The sequence below is a fragment of the Elephas maximus genome, chromosome 21 (genome assembly GCF_024166365.1).
Source record: "Elephas maximus indicus isolate mEleMax1 chromosome 21, mEleMax1 primary haplotype, whole genome shotgun sequence".
Classification (NCBI taxonomy): Eukaryota; Metazoa; Chordata; class Mammalia; order Proboscidea; family Elephantidae; genus Elephas; species Elephas maximus.
In genome coordinates, this window is record NC_064839.1 from 45,701,769 (window position 1) to 45,728,762 (window position 26,994).

Below are 26,994 nucleotides of genomic sequence, written 5' to 3' on the forward strand. Positions count from 1 at the left end.
TACAACCTTGGAAACCCGATGGGGCAGTTCTACTCTGTCCTATAGGGTCGCTATGAGTCAGAATTGACTCCAATGGATTTTTTGCGGTTTGGTTGGGTGGTGCAAACAGTTAACACGCTTGTCTCTTAACTGAAAGGTTGGCAGTTTTGTGTCCACCCAGAAAAAAAAAAAAAAAGTGCCTCAGAAAAAGGCCTGGCAATCTACTTCCAAAAAATCAGCCATTGAAAATTCTATGGAGCACAGTTCTACTCTGACACAAATGGGGTGGCCATGAGTAGGGATCAACTCCGTGGTAACTGGTTTTCCTTCAGATCTCCCATTCATTCAATTCATTCCCTTCGTCTCTCTCTCTCTCAATAATACATTATAGAGGAGGTAAAGCCCTACATGCTTGCCGAAAGTGAAGAGGACTTGAAGCACTTACTGATGAATATCAAAACTACGGCCTTCGGTATAGACTACACCACAACATAAAGAAAACAAAAATCCTCACAACTGGACCAATAAGCAACATTATGACAAATGGAGAAGAGATTGAAGTTGTCAAGCATTTCATTTTACGTGGATCCACAATCAACGACCATGGAAGCAACAGTCAAGAAACCAAAAGCCACACTGCATTAGGCAAATCTGCTGCAAAAGACCTCTTTAAAGTATTAAAAACCAAAGATGTCACTGTAAGGACTAAGGTGTGCCTGACCCAACCCATGGTGTTTTCAATCACCTTATATGCATGCTAAAGCTGGACAATGAATAAGGAAGACCAAAGAAGAATTGATGCCTTTCAATTACTGTATTGAAGAAGAATATTGAATATACTATGGACTGCCGGAAGAATGAACAAATCTGTCTTGGAGGAAGTGCAACCACAATTCTCCTTAGAAGCAAGGATGGTGAGACCTCATCTCAAGTACTTTGGACATGTTACCACAAGGGACCAGTTTCTGGAGAAGGACATCATGCTTGGTAAAGTACAAGGTCAGCAAAAAAGAGGAAGACCCTCAACGAGATGGACTGACAGAGTGGCTGCAACAGTGGGCTCGAGCATAACAATGATTGTGAAGATGGCACAGGACCAGACAGTGATTAGTTCGGTTGTATATAGGGTCCCTATGAGTTGGGACCAACTCAAGAGCACCTAACAACAACAACAAAGCCCCACAGCCCGCTTCTGTTTTCTGCCTCTCTTTAATCATTCCCATGCATGCCTGCTGTCGTTTGATCCGAATCCAGGATGCTCAGTGATTATGAGTGCTGCTTGGAAGCCAGACAGCCTAGCTATGAGCTCAAGTCCTGCCACCAACTAGCTGTGTAATCTTGGGCAAGTTACTTATCTTCTCTATGCCTCCATCAAATAAGGGAGTTACTAATAAATCAGTCCTAGGTACAATAATGAAATGAGTTAGTAAATTCAAAGGAGCTGGAGCAGAGCCTGGAAAATAATATACACTTAATGAATATTATGATCCATAAACAAAAAATAAAATTGTTTTTGTATGTTTTTAAGATTTGCCTCAATTGTGTCATAGCTTTACACCTACGTGCGGACGCACACACACACACACCTTTTGCAACTTGCTGTACTCACTCAACATTATGTTCAGATCTATCCATTTTGCTATATCTCATATATATTTTAGTTATGTTATATTTTATCTTAGTAGTGGCATCTCGTTTCAATTTACATGTTCTTGATTACTTACCTTATTTATTTGGAAAAGCAAAGAGCAAACACAATTTTAAAGATGAGGAAGAATTAAAGGGGGCTTATACTAAGACTTGCAAGGTTGCTCAGTGGTTAAGTGTTGGGCTGCTAACCAAAAGGTGGGCAGTTGAAACCACCAGCTGCTCCACAGGAAGAAGATGTGGTAGTCTGTTTCCATAAAGATTTACAGTCTTGGAAACCCAATGGGGCAGTGCCACTCAGTCTTATAGGATCACTGTGAGTCGGAATCGGCTCCACAGCAATGGATTTGACTTTTTTTTTTTCATCCAATAGAACTTTCTGCAATATGGAAATATTCCATATATTTATGCTATTCAGTACAGTAGCCTCTAGTCACATGTGGCTATTGAGCACTTGAAATGTGTGTAGTGTGCCTAAAGAACTAATTTTTCATTATGTTTAAATTTAAACAGCTACATGTGTTGGTGATTATCATATTAGACAGCACAGGTTTACAGTATTCAAACATTATGAGCAAAAGGCAGTGACAGACAAGTAGATCAAAGACACGAGAAAGCCAGAGACAGACCCCCAATGTTTGGCATGTAACTGAAGGGGGACTGTAAGCCAACGAGGGACACAATGGGCATCTATTTTTGTGAATGTTTGAGTTTCCTCTTCCGTGAAGGTTCTTTTTTTTTGATCCCTTGGCCATTTTTTCCCTGTTGGGTTGTGTGTCTTTTATTTATTAAGATATAGGGATTATCTGTATATTTTAGATGTAATATGCAAATCATGTATCTCTTAATCTTTTTTGTTTATTTAAAAATTTTACATTTTTTAAATCTTTTCCTATTCCAAAGTCAAAGTTACTAAAAAAAAAAAAAAAAAAACCTTAAATTTTACATTTCAAATTAAGAGATTTAATCAAACTGAAATTCATTATTGGCTATGTGGGAAGCAGACATCTAAATAAATATCCCTCCATTAAGACTGTCAACATCCCGGTGTCATTTATTGAATAATTCATCCTTTCCCCTTGATTTAAAATGCCTGCTCAGATCTTTAGTAAAAATTCCAAATAAATTTTAGAATAAGTTTCTCAACTTCTATCACAAATGCTTTGATATTTTTATACAAATTTTATTAAATTTATATAATAATTTGGGGGAATTACTATCTAAGGAAATAGTGTCTCCTGACCCATACCCAGTGCCGTCAAGTCAATTCTGACTCACAGTGACCCTATAGGGCAGAGTAGAAATAAACATGCTATATCATGCCATTTATTTAGGCCTTATTTTATCTCCTTCAATAAAGTTTTATTTACTTTTAATACAAATCTAGAATGTGGCATTCCCAGATAACCTAAAATTTACTTTTAATACATACCTAGGACATCTTTGTATGCTTTCTTAGTGTTCCCAGATAACCTAAAATTTTCTTTGTGCTATTACACTGAGATATTTTAAAATTACACTTTATAATTGCCACTCAATTAGAAAGGCAATTAGAAAAGAGCATTATTGATGACTGAATTACAGCCTGAGGCATGGTTGAACAATCTTATTCATTTTATTAGCTAGTCTGTTGTCTCTTGGATTTTACTTGGATTTTAGATAACAACCATGTTATCTGCAAATAATTAAATTTTTTGTCTTTGCTTCTGTGTGTCATAACACTGATTTCTCTTTTCTTGTCCTGTAGCACTGGTGTGTAGTATCTCCAGTAAAGAGTTGATCTGAAAGTGAGATAGAGGGTTACTTTGTCTTATTCCTGATTTTAAGGGGGGCACTAATACAGTTTCGCTGTCAAGAAAGACGCTTGCTTTAGGATTTAGATAGATACTCATTACTAGTTTAAGGAAATTCTTGTATCTCTAGATTAGTAAGAATCATTTGTGTGTGTGTGTGTGTGTGTGTGTTTAAACTTGTTTTTATTGATTTATATTTTACAAATCATGAGTTGGTGTGGAATTTCCTTTTATTGCATTTATCGGGATGACCACACTTTTTTCTTCTTTAATCTGTTAATATTAGAAATGAATAATACTGATAGTTATCTTCCCTTTAATGTTAAACTATTCTTGTAGTCCTATAATAAACCCTATTTGATTGGGATTTATCGTTGTTGTTATTACTATTATTTTATTATTATGTTAATACGTTGGTAGATTTGGTTTGCTAATACATTATTCTAAATTCCTTATGTTTTTGATCATCAGTGAGGTTAACCTATACATTTTGCTTCAAGGTTTGGCATATATAGATAGTTGTGTGTGTGTGTGTGTGTGTGTGTGTATACAGCATATACATAATCTGCCTATTCAATTTTTTAATATTACAAGTCCCTTATTTTTTATTTGGAAAAATTCGAAAATTGCGTTTTTTCGTATGACATTGTCTATCTCATATGTACATCTTCAAGTTTATTCTTATCAAATTTGTTCTTTCATCCTCTGATGATTTTTAAGTATTTACTATATTTAAAGTTATACCTCTTTAATCCTTGCTGTCCCCCCTCGGAGTGTTTGTGGGTGACTACTAACCTAAAGGTTGGTGGTTCAAACCCACCCAGCGGCACCACGGAAGAAAGGCTTGGCAACCTGTGTCCATAAAGATTACAGTATTTTTATGCAAATAACATGAGCCTTCTGTATTTGTTTGCTGGCCAAGCCCTCCTACATGAGGTATTTTTGTAAGTGCACTATGCTCATTTTTTTACAGCAATATGGGGAATGGAATGGGCATGGTCGTGCTTGTGAGTGTGCCTCACAGAGGGAGAGTATGGCCGGGAAACAAACAGAGAAGCCTTGTGTTATTTGTGTAAAAATACGGTACAGCAAAGAAAACCCTATGGAGCAGTTCTACTCTGTAACACACGGGGTCGCCACGAGTCAGAAGCGACTTGAAGCAGTGGGTTTGGGCTTTTTTTGTTTTTGTTTTTTACTGAGACTAAGCTGTTTTGCCTAGAAGGTGCTGCCAGAATAGGGATAAAACACCAACTGTCAGGCAACTGTCAACTACTAATGATTTTCAATCACTGCCAAGAAGGTTCTAGATTTGAACCAGTGACCTAGAAAGAAAGCCTCCATAGCCCATTACCAAATTGTCCCCTGAGCCCTTTGCTTCCTCAACCAACACTCTTTCCAATAAAACTCCACTTTTGTCATTGAATCTGTCAACATGCCTACAGATCCCTGAAGGGTGAAATTAATTTGAACTACAGAGTTGGACAAACAAGCTCAGAAGTGAGTTCTTCAGAAATAGAAGCCAATATTTCAGACATTGATCTATTTGGAGAAAAATGGCTTTGGTTTCCCTCCTGGTGCTCTGGGGGAAGGGGCAGTGTGCATAAGGAAGTTGTTATACACTTTCATGCATGGCAAATCTTAAGAATTCAAATTCTAATTTCTTTATGGCTTCAAGTGGATGAACCCTGCATGTTGGTGGCAGAGAGCCTTGCAGATTAAAAATGAAACCTCTCTGAAGAATCTTTCTTCTTCTGAACAGGTTACTTGGAAGTTTCTACCTGATTGTATTAGGAGAGCACAGTTTCATAGCATTTCAAACCCTATTTTTTAACTTTTTTTTTTTTTTCCTACCACTCACGAACCCACAGCAAGTAGCAGAAGCTTCCTGTGGTAGGAAACAGCTTATCTCATACTTTCTATCCAAGAACATCTGCAGAGTTCAAGCCTTGTTGGGAGCCCAACATGTTTTCTTAAACTTTGATAATATTTGTTGTGAGCCAGTCCAGAAAATAACCTAGATACCGCATGAAGCTAAATGGAGCACAGTATCTTAGTGCGAAGGAAGAGAGGTCTGGTGGAGGGTGAGGGAAACCATTTATTCACATCATAAATCAGTGATAGAGAGTATCTGAGCCCTTTGTCCTGCCCCACGTTCCCAGTATTGGTTTCCCAGGTTTACATACACAGGGGATACAAACATGCTCATCTAGGACTGCAAGTGTTCGCATTTTATTATAAAACACACTTTAGACTTTCATGGAGGCACTTTCATGGAGGCACAGGAGAGGCCAAGTGAAGGGTGTGACTGGAAAAACATTCAAGGTAGGCACAAGTCCACAAAGATACCCTCTTGAAGTGTCAAAAGTTAGAATAGGCCTCTTTATGTATTTTCCATTCATCCATTAAACAAATATATATTTACTACCTGTTTAGTGGGGAGGAAGGAGCCCTGGTGGCTCAATGGTTAAGAGCTCGACTGCTAACAGAAAGGTTGGCAGTTCAAACTTAACAGAGAAAAGAACTGGCGATCTGCTCCCATAAAGATTACAGCCTAAAAAAAACTGTACGGGGGGGACAGTTCTACTCTGTTCTGTAGGATCAATATGCATTGAAATTGACTTGATGGCACCCAACAACATGTGGGGAGGGTATGTTCTACAGTCAAAACCCAGGTTCAAATTCTGGTTTTCCATTGCCAACAGTGTGACTCTAGGCCAGTTACTGAAACGTCTAAGTCTCTCCTATCTCATCTATGAAATGGGAATCATAATGCCCTTGACATGTGGTTGTATTGTGGGTTAAATAAGATATATTATGGTACCACAGGATAGGGACTCAGTAAATGCATGCTACGCATTACTAGCATAAGCGTCATCATCGTTATTATCACGTACAAACTTACCCATGCCACAGCCTTCCAGGTTGTGGGAAATTCTGCTGGTGGCCAGTCAAGTTGAGGGCTTTGAATTACAAGTATCCCTGATTCTGCACCTGAGAGCTTTCTCTGGCCACTTCTGGGCAGATCAGAGGTGCTAGGGACTTAACATTCTGGGAGCTAAAATAATGAATGGGGGTTAGTAGATAAATACCCCCAGCTTCCTTGCCCCTGAGTGGAATTACTCTAAAGTGTGCTCTACACAGTCTCACAGTGGTTCCCAATGGGCCTGGGCACCAGTTGACCATACCAGTTTTTTTTGTTTTTTTGTTTTTTTTTTTAGCTCTCTTGCCTCTCCTGTCAAATTTACTCATCCTAAGACCACTTCTTAAATGAACCACTTGCACTGAAATCCTTGTCTCCAGGTCTGCTTTTTGGGGAACCCAATCCATGACATTTTGCTAAGTATGGACCTCTTTCTCAAGTTCTCAATCTGGAATTTCCATCTAAGAATCAACCAGATCCCAGGTCAGCTTTGGCTATTCAGAGCGTCTGACTTTGTGACTTCAAATTTGAGCTCATAGTTGAAAGCACTTTGTTTTCTCTGCTAACTGCATCTTAATTAATATGGCTCACCCTTCCAGGCCACAGAGGCTTCCTCTTGTTCCTTAATTGCCTTGTCTGCAGGATGTTGACCCACCTCTTGGATGTGTACCCACCCTTGGCACCCAAAAATATATTTAATATCCACAACACATCAGACCATCCCAAACATACCTTCTGAACCCAAGCCATTCCTCATAATAAACCCAAGCCATTTCTCATAGTACAGTTAAAAAAAAAAAAAAAAAAAATTTTTTTTTTTTTTGTAGCAGACACTTAATTTTATGAATTGAAATGCAAACTATCTGATTGAACCCCTTTCCTTTATTCATACAGAATGGAGGCAATACAAATTATTTTCCGAATATTTTTTTCTGTTGCATAAGTCTAGGCAGAGAAAACAAAATAATGATCCAGGAAAAAGTAAATGAATGAAGTTATCAAGTTCATAATTTAAGATGAATGAGTTTAATGGTACATGAATTAGAAATATTTGACACACCAAGACTAACACTTCCTCTAGTGTCATTGCTGAAGAAATGCATTTCCAATGACCTCACAGTTTCTGTTTTAGATTAATTATTGCTCTTTGCATGTATAATTGTCACCTGGACAATTAGATCACAGATGCAGTTTCCTACCTTGGTCCCTCTCCTGCAGACTAGGTGGCATGACCAATGTGCTTGTTGTGGCTAAAATGATACATAGAAGAGCACATTGATACAGCACCTTGATTTGAGTTCATAAGGAGGAAAAACATGCACCTGGGATTTGCGGTCAGAAGACCTTGGTTTGTGCACTAACTCTGCCGTGATGTGGCTAGGACAAATCATGTAACCTCCCCAACCTCAGCTCTCATCTGTCAACAGGGCGGAAGACTGACTTCATAGGACTGTCATGAGTTTCACCGAGATTCAGTGGGTATAATCACTCCTTAAACTGTGTACACACCAGATAGGAGTCAGTTAATGTTTCTATCATCTCAGTCAATCTTTACAATCACTCTAAGAGCTAGGGAGGGCAGATAAGGCAGTCCTTTTTGCAGATGAGAAACTGGGAGTCACAAAGGTTAACTTGCTCTGACTAGTAAATGTCAGAGGTCAGACTAGTACCCCTGGTCTTCTAACTCTCAGATGCATCTTTTTTCTTCTGTAAGAGTGGTTCTAGAAATTTATTCTATTACAGTCTAGTAGGTTACAAGTCCAAATTCAGGGTGTCAGCTCCAAAGGAAGTCTTTCTCTGTTGGCTCTGGAGGAAGGTCTTTGTCATCAGTCTTGGCCTAGGAGCTTGTCTTCACAGGAACCCCAGATCCAAAAGGTGCATTCTGCTCCAGGTGCTGCTTTCTTGGTGGTATAACATCCTCCCTCTCTGCTCTCTTCCCTTTCCTTTGTATCTCTTGAGAGATAAAAAGTGGTATAGGCCACACCCCAGGGAAACTCCCTTTACATTGTATCAAGGATGTGACCTGGGTAAGGGTGTTACAATCCCGCCCTAATCTTTTTTAACATAAAATTACCGTTTCTCTTCATTAAAGCCATCCACATATGGTATTTCTGTTATAGCAGCACTAGATGACTAAGACAAAAAAATTTGCATTTTTAACAAGCACTGCAGGTAATTCTCATACAGAAAGTCCAAGGATCACATTTCAAGAACACTAAGCTGTTACAACACATGGTCTACCAGAATTAAGTTCAACGAGTACAATCTTCTAGAATTAAAGGAATTTCCAATTTGCTGGTGTGAGGGAATTTGGGTAATTATTATAAATGATAATAATAATAATAGTTACCATTATTTGAGTCCCAAATGGGTACCAGCCACTGTGCTAAGTTCTTTATGCACATTATCTAAACAGATCTTTATAAAGCCCAGGTGCTCTCTGGAGTAGTGCAACCCTCTGAAGTGAGTCCCACTACCCTGCTTATTTTACAGATGAGGTGCCCAATCTCAGAGAGGCTAAACAAATTACCAATGGTTCCATACGTAATGATAGTAAAAGAAGGGCCTGAGCCTAACCTGAATTCCAAACCCATGTGATTAGCTATTTCCTCCTATAGAGAGCAAAGAAATGAATAAAGGGAAAGAATTCTGTGCAAGTCGACTATTTCTAATAAAATCCCATGGTGATTGAACAAATTCAGAGAGCTACAGGGTAAACTTAGGTACATTCTATAATCTAGCTTATTCCGATACTGAACCATTCATTGCCAGGGCCCAGCTCTGCAGTATCTAATCCTGGAGTGGGTTGGCACATTAGTTATCCATTAGTGAGTAACAAATTACCCCAGATGTGGAAGTTTAAACAGCAAAAGGTATTATCTCACATAGACTCTAAGAGTCAGAAATTTGGGGGGGCTTAGCTAGGGGGTTCTGGTAGAGGGTCTATCAGAAGTCATAGTCAAACTGTGGGCTGGGGCTGCTGCAGCCTTGTGCAGTAGTGGGGTTGCCAAGGCCAAGAGGTGATTTCATATCTCAAACATTTTTGCCCTGTATAAACCCAAAATGCACACCTTTGTGTGTGCAAAACAGTTGAGCTCATTTTATATGTAAAAAAATCCCAATAGCTGAATAAAATTGTGGCCCTTCTCACTCTCCTTTCCAATACCTGTTACAAACTGATTAAAAATTTCCTTGACTTTGGCAAACTGGAGAAGTTCTTATGAGAGGGCATCTTGACTGAGCTGTGGAACATTCCAGGGCCTGAGGATTCACCAGTAACTAAAAGCTCTTGCTGGCTATTACCAGTTTTGAGGGGAGCAGAACACAGCCTCATGCCTTGGCAGCTTTGAAGGAATTCTTGATGGTGTAGGAGGTTCAGTGGACCAAAATATGGAACTCTGGGTCTCATATAACCAGAGCTTTTCTGTATATTCTTTTGCTACTTACTTTTTTCTGGTAAGAACCTGAACAGTCTGTTCATCCCATTAATTGAAGAGGAATCACATGGAACTGGATTTGGCAAATAGAGACAGACCCCAGGCAGAAGCCCTGTGCTCTTTGATGGAAGCCAACTTCAACCCCCAGGCATGGGGCTAACTCCTCTCTTTGAGCAACTAATTCTTGAATCACATTCCTTTCTTGAACCACAACACAGGTATTATTACAGGGAGTTATAAGCTTGTCTGTATCCTCTAGACCATGGGAATCTTGAGGGTTGGGCCTGGGTATGAAGCCTCCATCCTACCCATAGGACCCAGACAGGCCCTCATTTGCCTGTGGAACTAGACTGGATTAGACCAGGTGAGTAGCATAGACAGTTGGTGTCACGAAAACAAACCCAAGATTCCAGACTGTAGAACAAGTTAAATGAAAGAAAGAAAGGGAAGAGAATGGGGGAAGAATGAGGGGAGAGAGGGAAGGAAAGAAATAATTATCTCTACTCTATAGTCCTTTCTACTAAGAATCTTATTTATATGGCCCCTCCCCAGTTACTATCCCATAATATTGTTTATTTCTTCATTACACTTAATACATCCATAAATGAATATATTGTCCATTTGTTAGTTGCCTGCTCCTTCCCTTAGAAAGTCATCTCCTTAAGGGTGGGATTTTGTCATAGCCCAGACGATCCCCAAGGGATATTTGTTGCATGGCTGACTCAATGATGAATGAATACATGAATGAATCAGCTCTAAAATTCTCTTTCACAGTAGAATTGGACCCTTCTTGCAAGGTCTCCCTGAAGATGCTGACCTAGAAGTAGGGTGTTACCGAATATGACCTGGCCCCGCTGGCCGGTGGAACCCCCACTGACCTTGGGCACTTTCATCAGGAGTGACTCGGGATGACCTGGCTTCACTGGCTGATGGAACCCCACTGATCTGAGCACTATCATCAGGGGAAGTGACTCAGGATGACCTGGATCTACTGGTTGATGGAACCTCCACTGACCTGAGCACCATTATCAGAGGAAGTGACCCCTTGGCCTCCTCTATTCCAAAACTCATTCCTGGTGAGGAAAGGAAGCAGATAATGGCCAACAACCCCTCTGGAAATTTAACATAAAATGGAAATAACAGAAAGTCCAACTTGTCACGGTTTATAGGATCAAGCATCTCTAGCAAGAGTTAACAATGCTGCCATGGAGAAAGGTGTATGCAGTGTTTAATCCTTCTACAAACAGCTTAGAGACCCTGGACTTAGGGTGATAAAAGTTAAAATAGAACCTAAGTCAGTGCACTATTTATCCCTTGACTGGCCAACATTGTTCCTATGGTGAAATGTGTACCTGAACTCCAAACAAACTGTTGGCCAATTTTTGGAACTGGATTTGGTGGAATGTTGGAGATAATTTTTCCTCATTATCAACCTTTCTATTTTAGTGTTTAACATTTGCCATGCATCCAATTAGCCTTTTCTTCCAAACAACATAAAAAAAAAAAAAAAAAAAACAGCTCTGTCGTTCTGGGATTTTTTTGTCTGAATATTCCTCGTTTCCAAAGGATTGTTAACTAAATAAAAAAAAAAGTCTATACGTTGCTATGTTTACAGGGAGGCAATGTGATGTCTAGAAAGCATAGGTCTTGAATCCCAGTTCTGCCACATACTAATCCATCTGTTCACTGAAACAGTCGTAATCAGCTCTACTGGGTGATAGGCCTGAGCCCGGTGCTAGGAATTCCTGGTTCATCCACAGTCCAGACGTTGTGTTAGGTTCTAGAGATGTGAGATCCATGAGCAAATGAAACTTGTAGCCCAGTGGGAGAAAATGGTCTTTAACAAATAATTACCAAAGTAAGTTTATAATAAGCAACACTGATGGTGCAGTAGTTAAGTGCTTAGCTGCTAACTGAAAGTTTGGTGCTTCAAACTCACCAGCCGCTCCGCGGGAGAAAAGAGTGGGACTCTGCTTCTGTAAAGATTTACTGCCTTGGGAACCGTATGGGGCAGTTTTACTCTGTTGTATTGGGTCACCATGAGTGGGAATCGACCAGATGACACATAACAAGTTTAACTTCCATGTAAATGTTCTGAAGGAAAGGATGTCATGAGCGCATGTCACCTGGCTGTTTAACTAGCTGTGTTTGTGTGGGAGGGGGAGGTAGGGTGGTGGGAGTGGGCACAGACAGCATTCCATGCAGAGAGAAGCCCACGTGTAAGGACCGGGGCATGAGGCATATGGCATGTGTTTGGATCCAAAAGAAGGCTCATTGAGCTGGGGCACAGAGAGGTAGGGAAGAGGGCAACAGGTTCTGCTAGAGAAGCAGACAGGGTCGAGATCTGAGGGCTGTCTTTGGCCACATGCGAGGAGTTGATGTTCTTTCTAAAAGACAATTGGACGTTGTGGCGTTCCGGACTTAAAGTGCAGCACAGCAGACAGAACTTAAACTGTCAATCAGAGTAAAATCTGTTGTCATGGAGGAAAAGCTGAGTAATTTGGAGGGCACAGCAGGGGTTTTAATGAGCCTAGCTGTATGGTGTCATCGTTAGAAACTTCCCAACCTCTCCCTCCTTGTTGAAAGTCTTGGGGTGCCATGTTACCTTATCTTAGCATCTCTGTCTACTCCTCTTTTTTTCCTTCACTCTTTTCATGGTCATTTCGGAAGGAAATGTTCATGTTTCCTGGGAGCACTCTTGTCCTCACTGGGAGATTCCCCTTTTTTAGGGCCTACCTTTCATCTCTAGGCTCAATGGCGCCTCTAAGCATCTGGTCACCCATGTTCTGGCTCTGTGAAAATAACACAGTGCCCAGGACTAGGGCATCTGGCTTTCAGAGGCAGCGCACACTCAAAGTAGACGTCTACTTATTTAAAAGTTCCCAGTTGAGTGGCATCTCAACATCTCAGTTAGAAACCTGACTAACTTCTGGAAATCTGACAAAAAATATATTTATTTATACATGGGGTGCTTTTTTTTTTTTTTTGGTTGTTCTGGTATGTGAATTAGTGTGTCTGTACCACACCACAGCTCTCTGAGTAGAGGCTGCAAGTCAGTAAGATTTGGAGCTTACTTACAAAGTTGAATTTTTTAAAAGTAAAATAATAATGGCAATAATAATAAAGAACTGGCTACTCCCACCCCCAAAAAGCGGTTGCCTATACAATTATGAGTGGTTGCATTTTGATTTTCCAAGCTTGCTGCAAATGGGCCTGAATTGGACTCCATTTCCCATCATAATTGCTTTCTGCGTGAAGAGTTCTTTTCCAGAACCGTCTGCTGCTGCTGTTTTAATGGGAAGCCTGTCTATTTGTATGTTAATAGTTTCCTCCAGGTTATTAGACTTGTTGATGGAAAAGCCCAAATCAGATGCTACACTATTTTCAAGGTTTACTATTAATCTCTGATTTTTTGTGCCAACACGAAGCTGTTTCAGCCTCCTCTGCTCTAAATCGTCTTAATGAAAGCAAGAAGGACAACATGCTTCCTTTCATGAAGCACAGTTGTGCCAATCCTGCTCACTTTGCTGGCTCAGCAGGACCCTGGTGCCCAGGTAGCTCCACAGGTGGGTTTGGCTAGTGAGAATGCACTCTTGGGTAAGCCATCCACCCAGCTCAAAGCTGCCCAGGTTTGTGTCTGTTGGCCTTGCTGAATAAGATCACTTGTACCAATTTATGGACTCAAAAGTTCTGGAGGTGGGCCCTGGGAATCTTCACTGTAAACAAGCATCCCAGGTGATGCTAATTTGCATTCTCATTAGAAAGCCCCATCAGACAGGCATGCTGAGTGCTGTGTTTGAGTTACTGCAAAGGGCTTCGAAAGCCAAGGTATGATCAAGAGGACTCAGAAGCCTTCTTGAGAGAGGTGATATTGCAAATAAGAATTTAAGAATGAGGAAGTGATTGCAGGTGACGAAGGGCATAAGGACATCCCATCAGAGAGAAAGGTGCAGAGACAAGACAGCACCAGACAGTTCTGGAAACGGTAAGCAGAGTGGACCAGAAGGACAGGGGAGAGACAAGAGGGCAGGTATAAAGGGTTCAGACTTTATAAAGCATATTTTGTAAGCAGATACATAATGTAACTAGATTTGTGTTTTTTAAAGAACAATCACAAATACACTTAAATGATGGAACTGGCAGAATTTGCAAATGGATGTACGGTTGAGCATAATTTGGCAAATGCATCTAAGGAGCATATGAGGATCCCTTAACAGAAGCTGTAAGCCTACAGGGTACTGAGAGGTAGTGGATATTTAAACTGAAGATTGTCTGAAAATCAACAAAAGAAGCAACCCAAGGCAGAAATGAGGGACCAGGACCATGAGGTCATGAACAGTTTTGAAAAAGAAGGATTTGTACTTTTAGGTTTTATTCTTTTTAGAACCAACACGCTGCTATTGAGCTGATTCCAACTCATAGCCACCCCCTGTGTGCCAGAGTAGAATTGTGCTCCACAGGGTTTTCAACGGTTGATTTTTCAAAAGTAGATCACGAGGCCTTTCTTCTAAGGTGCCTCTGAGTGGACCTGAACTTCCAGCCTTTTGGTTAGCAGAGGAGTGCATTAACTGTCTGCACTGTTTTCACACCACCTCCGAATCCAACTTCCTATCAGCTCTTCATATTTTGCTAACCTCAAAATCAAGACACATGGTTTACGCATGCATATTTAGGGTGAGGTGGGCCTGAGAGGGGCAGGATATGAGTATCTGTGAAAGGAGAAAAGGATCCATGGCTTACCAGGGTCATAGTCATGTGGCTTTGGCCATGTTCTAGAACTTTCCAATGTCTTAGCTTCATCATGTACTGAGTGTGGATAATAATAAATATCTCTCAGGGCTATTTCAGGGCTTGACTGACAAAGTGTATGAAGTCCTTGGCGTACAGTGGGTGCTTTGGTGAATGATAGATAAATAACAGTAATGGTAGCAGTGATAAAAATAATTACAATGATAATTTCTTTATTGCCTGGAGAACTGAGCCCAGAAGCTTCCCAACCACATTTTCACTTTGAAGAATTTTGGCTTGCAAATAACTGAAACTGGAAGGCTCACCCAGAAAGCTGTGCATAGAGTCCAGCTCACTTTACTCATGACTCACTGGGATGGCAAAGGCTCATGGATCTAGTGATTCAGTTTACAGCTCCTCTGCGTGGTGATCGGGGACACAGGTGCAGTCAATGTCCTCTCCCAGGACACAGCGTGGCTCCCCTTGGCTGCTGTCTCTCAGCCATGGGGAGGAGCCACTTCCTAGTGCCAGGAATTTCTCAGGGAGGAGGCTGGGGCCTGGCCCTTGAGTGGCTGCCCAGAGCACCTTGTCCTGGCCTGACTCATGCTGCTCACAGGTATTCAAGGGAGAAGTGAGCCTGTTGTGACAGGACCCCCGACTCAGTGGTGAGTCACCTCCTGCAGGTCCCCAGACAGCCACACCTCCTCCCAGCCCCAGCCTCATCTTTGGACCCAACTGTGCCTGGCTCTGGGAATGCATGCGGCAGTGAACTGCCCAGACCAACTGGGGCAACAACAGCCCAGGAAAAGTTAAATGAATCCCCAAGGTAATTTCTTGGCCCAAAGAACCAATAATAATTGTGTATAACAGAGCCTCGAGTGGGGTTGGGATTGGGGTGGAGGGTGACAGATAGGGTGACCAACTTGTTCCAGTTTACATGGGACTCTCCCTGTTTTAAAAGTGATAGTCCCAGGTCCCAGGAAGCCCCTCAGCCCAGGGCAAAGCAGGCTGCCTGATCACCATAAGGAGATAAGGGTAATAGAGCAGACAGGTGCCTGGGCATCAGAAATGCTAACTAGGCAGGACATAATGATGCCTGATATTTACATTGTTGAGTCTGCCTGTGTGCCTGGCACTGCTGTGCGTTCCTTTATTTAATTCTTACAACTGAGCCACAGAAGGGGTGAGTAACTTTTTGAAGTCACAGTGGTACTGAATGCTGGTATCAGGGTGTGAATCTTGGCAATCTGGTTCCAGATGGAGCCCACCTGCTTCTGAACTGAACTGTCTGGATCTACACACACATACACACACACAGAGGCACACACACATACGGAAACATACACATACACACTAAATACACAGAAAGGCACACACACAAGCATGCACACATAAACACACACAAACATAACAGACATGCTACACACATATGCACACAGAGGCACAGGCTACATATAGAGACACAGAGGGACACACAGACACAGAAGAACACAGAAAATGACACACACAGGCATATACACATACCGAAAAACAGAGAAGCATACAGAAACACTACACATTCAGGCACACACACACACACACGCACGGACACATACTGGGACCCCATGACACTATGTTGCAGGAAGCCTCATCTCAAGGCAATTCAGTCCAACAATCCTAAATAATTAAAAAGGAGTTGAGATCTTAGCTTCCGTCTCCCCAAGAAGACTGAAGGGAACTGGATTCATAAGCAACTCTCTTTTAAATATTCCCTCGCTGTACCCCAACTCCCTCTCATCCAGAGCCCTTTGCTTTCCAAACTTGGAAAACCCTCATTTCTCTCTCCCTGTCTCCTTCCCTCTCCTTTTTCTGAGGGACAAAGCTGGAAAGGTGGACTGGGCCCAAGTGTGCAGAAACTGTATGAGGCCATGTGCAGGACTACGATTTCAACATTAAAGGCAGTAGATGCTACTGTCACTATTCTTGGGATGCCAAGAAAAATGTAAATTTTAAATTATCAATCTTAAAGGGTAGTGTCATGAATTGAATTGTGTCCCCCAAAAATATGTGTATCAAATTGGCTAGACCATGATTCCCAGTATTGTGTGACTGTCCACCATTTTGTCACTGATGTGATTTTCCTATGCATTGTAAATCCTGCCTCTAGGATGTTGATGAGATGGGATTAGCGGCAGTTACATTAATGAGGCACGACTCAATCTACAAGATTAGATTGTGTCTTGAGCCAATCTCATTTGAGATGGAAAAGAGAGAAACAAGCAGAGAGACATGGGGACCTCCCTACCACCAAGAAAGCAGAGCCAGGAGCATGTGTCCTTTGGACCTGGGGTCCCTGCTGAGAAGCTCCTAGACCAGGGGAAGACTGATGACAAGGAACTTCCTCCAGAGCTGACGGAGAAGTGAAAGGCTTCCCCTGGAGCTGATGCCCTGAATTTGGACTTTTAGCCTACTAGACTGTGAAAGAATAAATTTCTCTTTGTTAAAGCCATCCACTTGTGGTATTTCTGTTATAGTAGCACTAGGTAGCTAAGACAGGTAGCTTTCCACATTTATTTTAAAGCATGAATTCCTAAGCAGTAGAGAAATTATAATCTTCATTAAATATCCATGATGTACAGAGTAGTGAGATGGGCAGGATAGCAGTGGAGATGTGGCCCCATCCTCAGGGACTTACACCCTAGCAGGGCAGACCAATACTGATGGATCAATTTACATTTAATTATCTAAATTAAAGTAACACAAAGGAGGCTATGACTAGAGGGAGCTGTGAGGTTATTCAGCAGAGAGGTGTGTCTTCAACTGCAGGGCTCAAGGAAAGGGCTTTGAGGAAGCAACATTTCGGCTTAAATCTGTAGGCTGAGAAGATAGGGCCAGAGGAAGTGGTACAACAAAAGTGTCATAGGCAAAGACGTGTGACCACCTGGAGCAGGGGATGGAGGCTTGAGTAAGTACTGAGGGTCTCTTCACTCTTGTTTGTCTCTCTTCTTGTCTCCCTCTCCCCTTGTCTCTTTTTCTAATTTTTATTTTGAGAAAATTATAAATTCACATGCAATTTTAAGAAATAATACAGAGATTCCATATACCCTTCAGCAGTTCTTCCCAATGGTACCATCCTGCATAACTATAGTACAATGTCAGACTCTGGAAATTGACATTGATACAGTGTCACCAAAATCTGCACACATAAATAATAAAACAACTATTATCAAGTAGCTCTAGCATCAAGGGTTACTGGTAACTATGTTGTTGTGTGCTGTTGAATCAATTCCAACTCACAGAGACTCTTTAAGGCAGAGGAGAACTGTACCATAGGGTTTCCAAGGCTGTGATCTTTACAGAGGCAGACTGCCACATTTTTGTCCCACAGAATGGCTGATGGGTTCGAACCACCAACCATTTGGTTAGCAGCCAAGTGCTTAACCACTGTGCAACCAGGGCTCATTTAGGTAACTATAACTATACCTGAGGCAAATCTTTATGTCTCTCTGGGTGAAAGTGTGTATGTGCACTAGAGGGTCAGTGAAAATAAGGGATACTCTCAATGAGATGGATTGACACAATAGCCATGACAATGGGCTTGAGCATATCAAGGATCATAAAGATGCACAGGACCAGGCAACGTTTCATTATATTGTACATGGGGTTGCCATGAGTTGGAGCTGACTCGATGGTAACTAACAACCACCACAACATATATGTGTATAAGTGTGTGGTGGACACACACACATATTGAAAGATGTCATTTTTAGAACATATTTAAATTTATCCGAATTTAGCTCAAATTTGGAATTGCTAAATTATTTTAAACAATGAATTCTGATACCCTTCTCTCTGTAGGAAAAAGTATTAAGTCTAGCTTTAAATAGGGATGTATTCGAAATAGGATATTCAATTATAAATATTTGGGAGAGGAGTCATAATAATCATGTTGAACAGCTTCCTTATTTCTGAGAAGAAAGGGGGTAGGAATTCTTAAAATTAAATTTCAGTTTGGCTCTGGAACAGAGTTATCATCTTAAAACAATTCCATGTCATCCCCCCACTATCATCCTATTAGAGTCTCATTTCCCTCAGGATTTTTGAAATAGACTTCAAGGAAGTGGAAGTCAATGCAGCGCCTTTTCTTATACACCAATGTATTTTGCTTCTTGCTGCAGGTTCAGATTTCAAGTAAAGATCTGTTCTGTGATACAGTTAGTCCCCCCCCCCTTTTTTTTTCCGTCAGCAAGGAAAGATCGAAAAAGAGGGAGCAAAATGGAAAATATGAACTGATATGCAGGAAAGCTATAGAAATATTTATGTTAAATTAAGAGCAACTTTTAATAATCCCCAATGATGCACATGGAAAATCTAAATACAGCATCAGGGTAGACCCCTTAAAAATAACTTGACACACAACCACAACAAAACCACAAGTTGTATGCTATCATACCCATTTCTCAGATTGAAAAAATGGAGTCTCAGAGGGGTAATGTGATTGGGCTGAAAGTAATACAGATACGGAATTCAAACTCAGGTCAGCCAAACTCAAAATACTAGTTTTCAGTTGATTTTCTATGTAAAGTATTACTGAGGACAAAAGACAACATTATCAGCCAGTGATCTGAGCTAAAATCTAAGATCTTAGAGTTTATGCTAGAGTCAACTGATAAAGAGCCTGACTTTGAACCAGAACTGGGACCTTTTAGTAACATTTGATGTTAACTATGGAACCTTTCCATTTCTCAGATGCTTAAATCCCCATGGAGATTGAAATAAAAATCTTAATTATTGACCCCTTGGGCTGTCTTGAGTGATGATGTGTGGAAACATTCATACTTGGCACATATTCAGCCTCTGGGAGAACCACACTCCCAGCCACTCCATTTTTCTCCAAAGGAAGTTAACCTTGAAGGTTTTCTCTTCCTTACCTCAATTTACTGAATCCAACCACAACTCTGCCACATGCTTTACCTACTTTTACTCAATCATTCCTCACGACAACTCTTTGATGTAAGTCCTAAAATTAGCCCATTTACAGGGGAAAAAAATGAGGCTCAGAGAGGTGATGGGAAAGACTCAAGGTCACTTAGCTAAGAAGTGGCACGGCTGGGACTAGAATCCAAGTCAGACATTCTGTACTAAAAGAAGTGGGCTAATGAGAAGTTCTACCATCTAGCTGTCAGTGTGTTGTACTGCGGGGGTTTATGTGTCCCTTGATGCTAGAAGCTATGCCACCATTATTTCAGATACCAGCAGGGATACCCATGGTTGGACAGATTTCAGTGGAGTTTCCAACCTAAGATAGACTAGGAAGAAAGACATGGTAATCTACTTCTAAAAATTAGCCAGTGAAAACCCTATTGCTCACAACAAAGTATTGTCCAATATAGGGCAAGAATATGAGCCCTCTAGTTTGGAAGGCACTTAAATAACTGCAAAAAGGGCCTCAAACATAACACTAGTCATAACGATGGGGCAGGACTAGACAATGTTTCATTGTATTGTACATAAAGTTGCCATAAGTCAGAATCAACTCAATGGGAACTAACAACAAGAACTTTGAAGCTGATCATGGTGGAAGGGTCCCAAACACCTGCTTTTCTACATAAAATGCCCCAGACCAGACCTTCTTCACCTTTTTATATTTGGTTAGCCATCAAACAACTTCTTTTCCAGCTTCCCCAAAGCAATACAAGCATCAAACTTCCTTTCATGCTGACCCCAAGGATATGGCCAGTGTAGCCTCAAAGATGTATATACAACAGCAGCTCACTGTCATGCTATATATACAATAGAGAAGAATCAAAAACAATATTCAAATCTGTTAGTAGGACATTGTTAAATTATGGCTCATCCATACAGTGAAGTTATATGCAACCATGAAGATTAAGTGGCCAGAAGAATTGAAAATTATCATTATATTACAGCAAATGAGTGAAGGGGAGCTGGGTGTTAAATGATATAAATTCTATGGTTCAGATTTTACACAACTGGGATCTACTTCTACACAAACACATACACACATACACACAGAATACACCTTGGAAGGAAAGATTAATGATGGGCATCTTTGCATAGTGTGCATATGGCATTTCAAAATTTCTTTATAATTTTTGATATTTCTTAACACCCTTTGGTGACCATTGAGATATACAGTTGCCCACCCACATTTTCTGTCTCTCAGATTTCTTGGGAAGCTGCTTTCCCACTAGCAGTAAATGCAGCCATTAGGAAGAGACTTTTGTGACTATTTGAAACTGAAAAAAATGCACATGTGGCACAAATTACTGTTTCTACACAGTATTGTATGAAGTGTGTGCATTTTTGGTAGGCAAAACAGAAATTTTGAAAATTTTTATGTGGAACAAGATATGTCCCAGTGGACTCTGGGGATACTCTGGGAATAAAATTAATGGAACAAAGTATTTCCCGTGGTAATCTAAGGGTGGGCTTGTGGGGTGGGGCAAGAAAAAAAAATACTACCTACCAAAAATTCAGACACACTCAATGATTCAGCATGCTTCCATTAATGAAAACATATGGCATCAACAACAACAAAAAAAATCAAAGCATAAAATAATTGGGTCACCAAAGGGTTATCAATGTTATATATATATTTCTTTTATAATCATAAATGCTTTTAAATAATTTGATCATTCATTATTCACATGTTGTTTATAAGTAAGTCTAAGCCTTTTGGAATACCCTATGGTCAGATGTATCAAGGCCAATGAAAAATGTTCATAAACTTTGATCCGGTGATTCAACTTTTAGGAAATAAAGAAAAAAGGCAGGTGCATCAAGGTGTCAATGATGCTATATTTTATTCAAGAAATAAAGCAAATTAGTGCACAACCATAATGTTATGATTTCAAGAATGCTGCCACATCAACATGATGAGATATTTACGTACCATGTATTTAAGAACCAGATAATTAGCATGCACCATGGGATAGGGATATAACAGTGAGCTAAAAATGGTAGATTAAGGAACTTCCGGTTAGCCAGAAGAAACAGATATTAATCTAAGGTTCACACAAATAGACATACAACTGTGATCAGTGCTACAAAGAATAGGAAAATATTCCTTTCATGATTAAATAGGGAATACTGATCTAGTGTGGGTGCCCTGAGGAAGAGACAAGAAACCTAAGAAGCGACATTTATTATGACTCTGCAGATGGTTGGAAGATACATAAATAAAAGAACATGAAATAACACTGGTATTATAATTATAATATGTAAATATATATATGTAGCTGAGATGGAAAGGAATTTGTAGAAAAAAAAGGAAATAGCTTTATTAGGATCATAGGATTATGGGTGGTATTTCTTTCTTAAAATATTTAAAATTTTTAAGTGGTAACTTTGGTGAAGGGTAAGACAGTACACAATACTGGAGAAGTCAGCACAACTTGTACAGGGCAAGGTCATGTAGGCTCTACAGATACATCCAAACTCCCTGAGGGAATGAATTACTGGGCTGTGGGAGCCATGGTCTCAGGTAACATCTAGATTAAGAAAAAAATTTTTTTTTAAATTTTCTTGTATTCTTTTTATAGTTATTCTTTTTAAAATGCAGTCCCTTCCAACAATAAAGAACAACAATGAATCTGTGAAACATCTCATAACATGGATGAATGTGGAAGGCATTATGCTGAGTGAAATTGGTCAGTCATAAAAGGACAAATATTGTATAAGGCCAACTATTGTAAGAACTCAAGAAAAGGTTTAAACATATAAGAAAACATTCTTCGATGGTTATGAGGGTGGGGAGAGAGGGAGAGGGATATTCACGAACTAGATCAAAACTAAAACCAAACCAAACCCAATGCCACCACCAAGTCAATTCTGACTCATAGTGACCTATAGAGTAGAACTGTCCCATACAGTTTCCAAGGAGGGCCTGGGCCTGGTGAATTCGAACTTCTGACCTTTAGGTTAGCAGCCATAGCTCTTAACCACTATGCCATCAGGGTTTCCACTAGTACACAAGAATTATCTTAGGTGAAGGAAAAAAAAAAAATTTTTTTTTTATTTTTTGAAGGGAAGGACGACATGCAATACCGGGAAGTCAGCATGACTGAACTAAGCCAAAAGCTAAGAAGTTTCCTGAATACAACCAACTACTTCGAGGGACAGAGTAGCAGGGGCAGGGGTCTGGGGACTATGGTTTCAGGGGATATCTAGGTCAATTAGCATAACAAAGTTTATTAAGAAAATGTTCTGCATCCCACTTTGGTGAGTGGCGTCTGGGGTTTTAAAGGCCAGCAAGCGGCCATCTAAGATGCATCAATTGGTCCCAACCCACCTTGAGCAAAGGAGAATGAAGAACACCAAAGACATAAGGAAAACATGAACCCAAGAGACAGAAAGGGCCACATAAACCAGAGACTCCATCAGCCTGAAACCAGAAGAAGAAATCGTGCCGAGCTACCACCAGTGACTGCCCTGACAAGGGAACACAACAGACAGTCCCTGACGAAGCAGGAGAAAATTGGGTGCAGAACTCAAACTCTAGTAAAAAGACCAGACTTAATGGGCTGACTGCGACTGGAGGGACCCCAGAAGACATGGCCCCCGGGCTCTCTTTAGCTCAAAACTAAAACCATTCCTGAAGCCAACTCTTCAGACAAAGAGTAGACTGGACTATAAGACATAGAATAATACTTGCGAAGAGTGTGCTTCTTAGCTAAAGTAGATACATGAGACTAAATGAGCAGCTCCTGTCTGAAGGTGAGATTAGAAGGCAGAAATGGACAGGAGCTGGTTGAATGGACATGGGAAATAGAGGGTGGAAAGGAGTGTGCTGTCACATATTATATGTAGAGCAACTAGGGTCACATAACAATGTGTATAAATTTTTGTACAAGAAGCTAACTTGAAGTGTACACTTTCACTTAAAGCACAATTAAAAAAAAAAAAACGCAATCCTCTCTTAAATTCTCACTTGACTCCAAATATATTTTTTACACACTCGAAATTGCATTTTTAAAATCTAGCATGCCTTATTATATGATTTTTTTCCTATAAGAACATTGTTTCTAGGGATTCAAATTAATACATGTACACTCCTGGGGCAATTGTTAAGGGGAAAAATAGTCTTATTTGTAACCCTGCCCTCAGTTGTAATGTGTTTTTGTCTCTTTCCAACCCTTCTTGCACTCAATGGTTTTATTCGCTTTACATAGTGCTTTCTTGCTATCGAAGTTAAAGACTGAAAATATATCAACACCTTAAAGAAGTTAAACCTGATTCTATTCATTTTATCTCCATTAAAGGCATCACTAACCATGTATTGATTTTATTAAAAGGAGGAACAAGAGAGCATATGCCCCATGTGAGACTCACTGCTGCTCAGATTCTAATAGGATGATATGATTAGTACCTAGCCTAGACTTCAGACTTTGTGGACTGGATCCCTTCTCTAGGCCAGAGGAAGCAACAAGGGGACAAGACAAAGAGCTTGCAAAGACCATACAACACCTACTGAGGTGACCATTGTTCCTGTCTGGAAGAGTGCTCAAATGCATTTACAGGAAATACTGCCTCCATTGTGTGTGTAGGGTAAGGGGAAGTGACCAGGATCATCCACAAAATGTGTGCTAGGTAAACTAATAAACTTCGCTACATGAATTAGGATTTCTAGCAAAGGCTCTAGATATGGATGATCACAGTTTCCCAATCCTCGGTCCTTGGGAAAAAAGGAAGCAATTTTCCTGTCCACAGGGATGAGCCCTTGCCTCCCTCTGGGATAGTGGAATGTCTAAACTGAGTATAATACAGGGCCACCTGCCACTTGTTCATCACAGGCAATGGCCAAACTTCCAGAGCATTCTGGGGCTCTGAGATCTGATCAAGTGATTCAAGAATAAATCAAATTTTCAAGGAAATGCAGGAAAGAGCATGGAAAACCCTAAGGTGAACCAACGTTTTCTCATTTTTGCTGCTGCTATTTCTCCTCCTCCTCTTCTTTCTCCTCCTCTTTTTCCTTCCTCCTTCTCTTCTTTTCCCCCCTCCTCTTTCTTTCCCTTCTCTTCTTCCTCCTTCCTTCTTCCATCTTGGCCTTCCCCCCCCCCCGTTTTTTTTTTTATTCTTGATTTTGCTTCACAAGGGTGGATATATTTTTGCTCCTTTTCTTAATTTTCTGTAGCCATTCTGTTTCCTCTTTTCAGCCTCAATATTTATCCTTTTTTGGGGGGAAACTGATGACGCTGCAATTAAGACTTCTGCTGCTGCCCACAAGTACGGCGAGGTGTCCAGCCTCCTCAGCCACAGAAAAGCACAGCATCAGATGGACTCAAACCCAGACTCAAACTCAGCTTTTACAAAGCACTGGGAGCTATGCCAAAGACTTGAAGGCTTTGTTTTGCTCATCAGTTCCTCACAGCTTTACTTTGTAGTTGTTGTTGTTAGGTGCCATCGAGTCAGTTCCAACTCTAGCGACCCTATGTACGACAGAATGAAACACTGCCCAGTCCTGTGCCATGCTCACAATCATTGTTATGCTTGAGCCCATTGTGGTAGCCACTGTGTCAGTCCATCTCATTGAGGGTCCCCCTCTTTTCCACTGACCCTGTATCTTACCAAGCATACTTTGTAGTAGGAGCTATCATCCTTCCCTTTAGAAATGGGGAAACTGCGGGTTCCAGGTTTAAGAAAGTCACCCAAGTTGATCTGGGAAGGGACCAGGGAAGGTGTGGAATGGAGACATTAAGTAGATACTCAGGATCACTGAAGATGTTTCAGGGCTCAGCTGAAGTGCCATCTCCTTAGAGAGATCATCCTTGGACATCTTTAAGTAGGTCTACCTGTCGTTCTCTTAATCCATTATCCTGCTTGTCTCTTTCCTGGCCATTATCACAAATTAGATGTAAAGTTTTCATTCAAGCTAAATTTGGATTTTATTTGTTTGCTTGTTTCTCTTTTGTCCCCCACCCTCTATGGAAATGTAACCTCGAGAAGGGAGTAACGGGCTCCATCTTCGCAGTTCACCATTTAATCCCTGGTGAGCCTGGACTCCCCAGTCCCAGGCGCCCTCTATGTGCTTGACAAACGTGTTGAATCAGCAAATGACACACACACACTAGTTTTTATCAAGGATATCCTATGTTGTGCTTGAATGAAGGATTCTATAGCTTAAAACACACACACACACATTTTTTTAAAAATAACAAAAAAAGCTTAAGACTCAATGATATAAGCCAGTGTGTACCACATATGAAATATTAAGTTTTCTAGTAGCCATGTTTAAAAAAGTAAAAAGAAACAGGTGAATTCATTTTAGTAATATATTTTATTTAATCCAACATCTATAAAATATTATCATTTCAATATGTAATCCACAATAAAAAGTTAGTAATGAAACCTTTTACCTTCTTCTTCTTGGACTAAGTCTTCAAGATCCAGTGTGTGCTTGGATCTTACAGCCATCTTCATTTGGACTGGCCACGTTTCAAGTGCTTGATGACCACATGTGGCTGTGGCTCCATATTGAACAGTGCAGCTGGAAGCAAATCTTTCTTTTGAAGATGAGGACCCTGAGCACGGCTGGATTACCCAATAAGCAAGGCATATACGGGCTTACTTGTGCTTCCTTACTAATCTATAGTGAATAATTTCACCAGTTTTTCACCACATCAAGGATGTGGTGAAACCCACGTGAGACTGTTCACTATGGATTAGGAAGTAAACACAAGTAAGCCCATATGTACCTTGCTTACTGGTTAATCTGCCCTGACCCTGAGTGAAAGAGTGCCAGGGATTTTCCCATGGGTATGTCCCAGGGAGTTTGTTCTAAGCAGAGACCATGGCCCTAAACATTTATTCCTCAGGTTCTGTATTTTCCACATGTCCAGGGGCCGTGTGGAGCTGGGATTACCAGTACAGGTTCTTTGACTGGGCTGCCTGGATCTGAGTCTCATTATGGTCTCTCCTGCAGCTGTGCAGCCTTGGTCAGGTTATTTCCTCTGTCTGAGACTCAGTTTTCTCATATGTTAAATACAGTTCTTCATAATGAACTGGAATTGGGTTATTCTAAAAATTAAAATTAAATGAGATAAACCCCATAAATAGGGTTGCCGGATAAAGTACAGGACCCCCCCCCGCCAGTTAAATTTGCATTTCAGATAAAGACAGAAATGATTAGCATAGGTATACCTCATTCAGTATTTGGAACATATACTTAATTTGTATCCTCCATTTGCATTTGCTAAATCTGGCAACCCTACCCATGCACCCCTTTACATGGTATTAGCTATGACTTCCAAAAACCTTAGCTAGCTCTACTGAAGGAGGCATATATATATATATAGATAGATATATAGATATAGATATATATATAATGTAATATGTGCTGTGAATTAAGGAACATATAAATTCTACAGACTCTCTGATTTTTCAGGTATTCATGACCAGAGGAAGTCATACTCATTTTAGCACTGACCAAAAGTAAGAGCAAAACCAAAACATTACAAATGAAATGAAATCAAGTCACCCGGCAATGGCG

The 26,994-nt window shown here is 40.5% G+C and overlaps 1 long non-coding RNA gene across 2 annotated transcripts in view; it reads left to right on the forward strand.

The window, feature by feature from the left end:
* Positions 1-26,994, forward strand: part of LOC126064781 (uncharacterized) — a 185,642-nt gene that overhangs the window by 99,762 nt on the left and 58,886 nt on the right. Inside the window, exon 5 of one of the 2 annotated variants that reach the window (XR_007514639.1) lies at positions 10,551-11,025. The exons of the other annotated variant lie outside the window; for it this stretch is intronic. This is a non-coding gene — a long non-coding RNA (uncharacterized LOC126064781). Of the gene's footprint in view, positions 1-10,550; positions 11,026-26,994 lie in introns of those variants that run through there. 2 annotated transcript variants of the gene reach the window in all.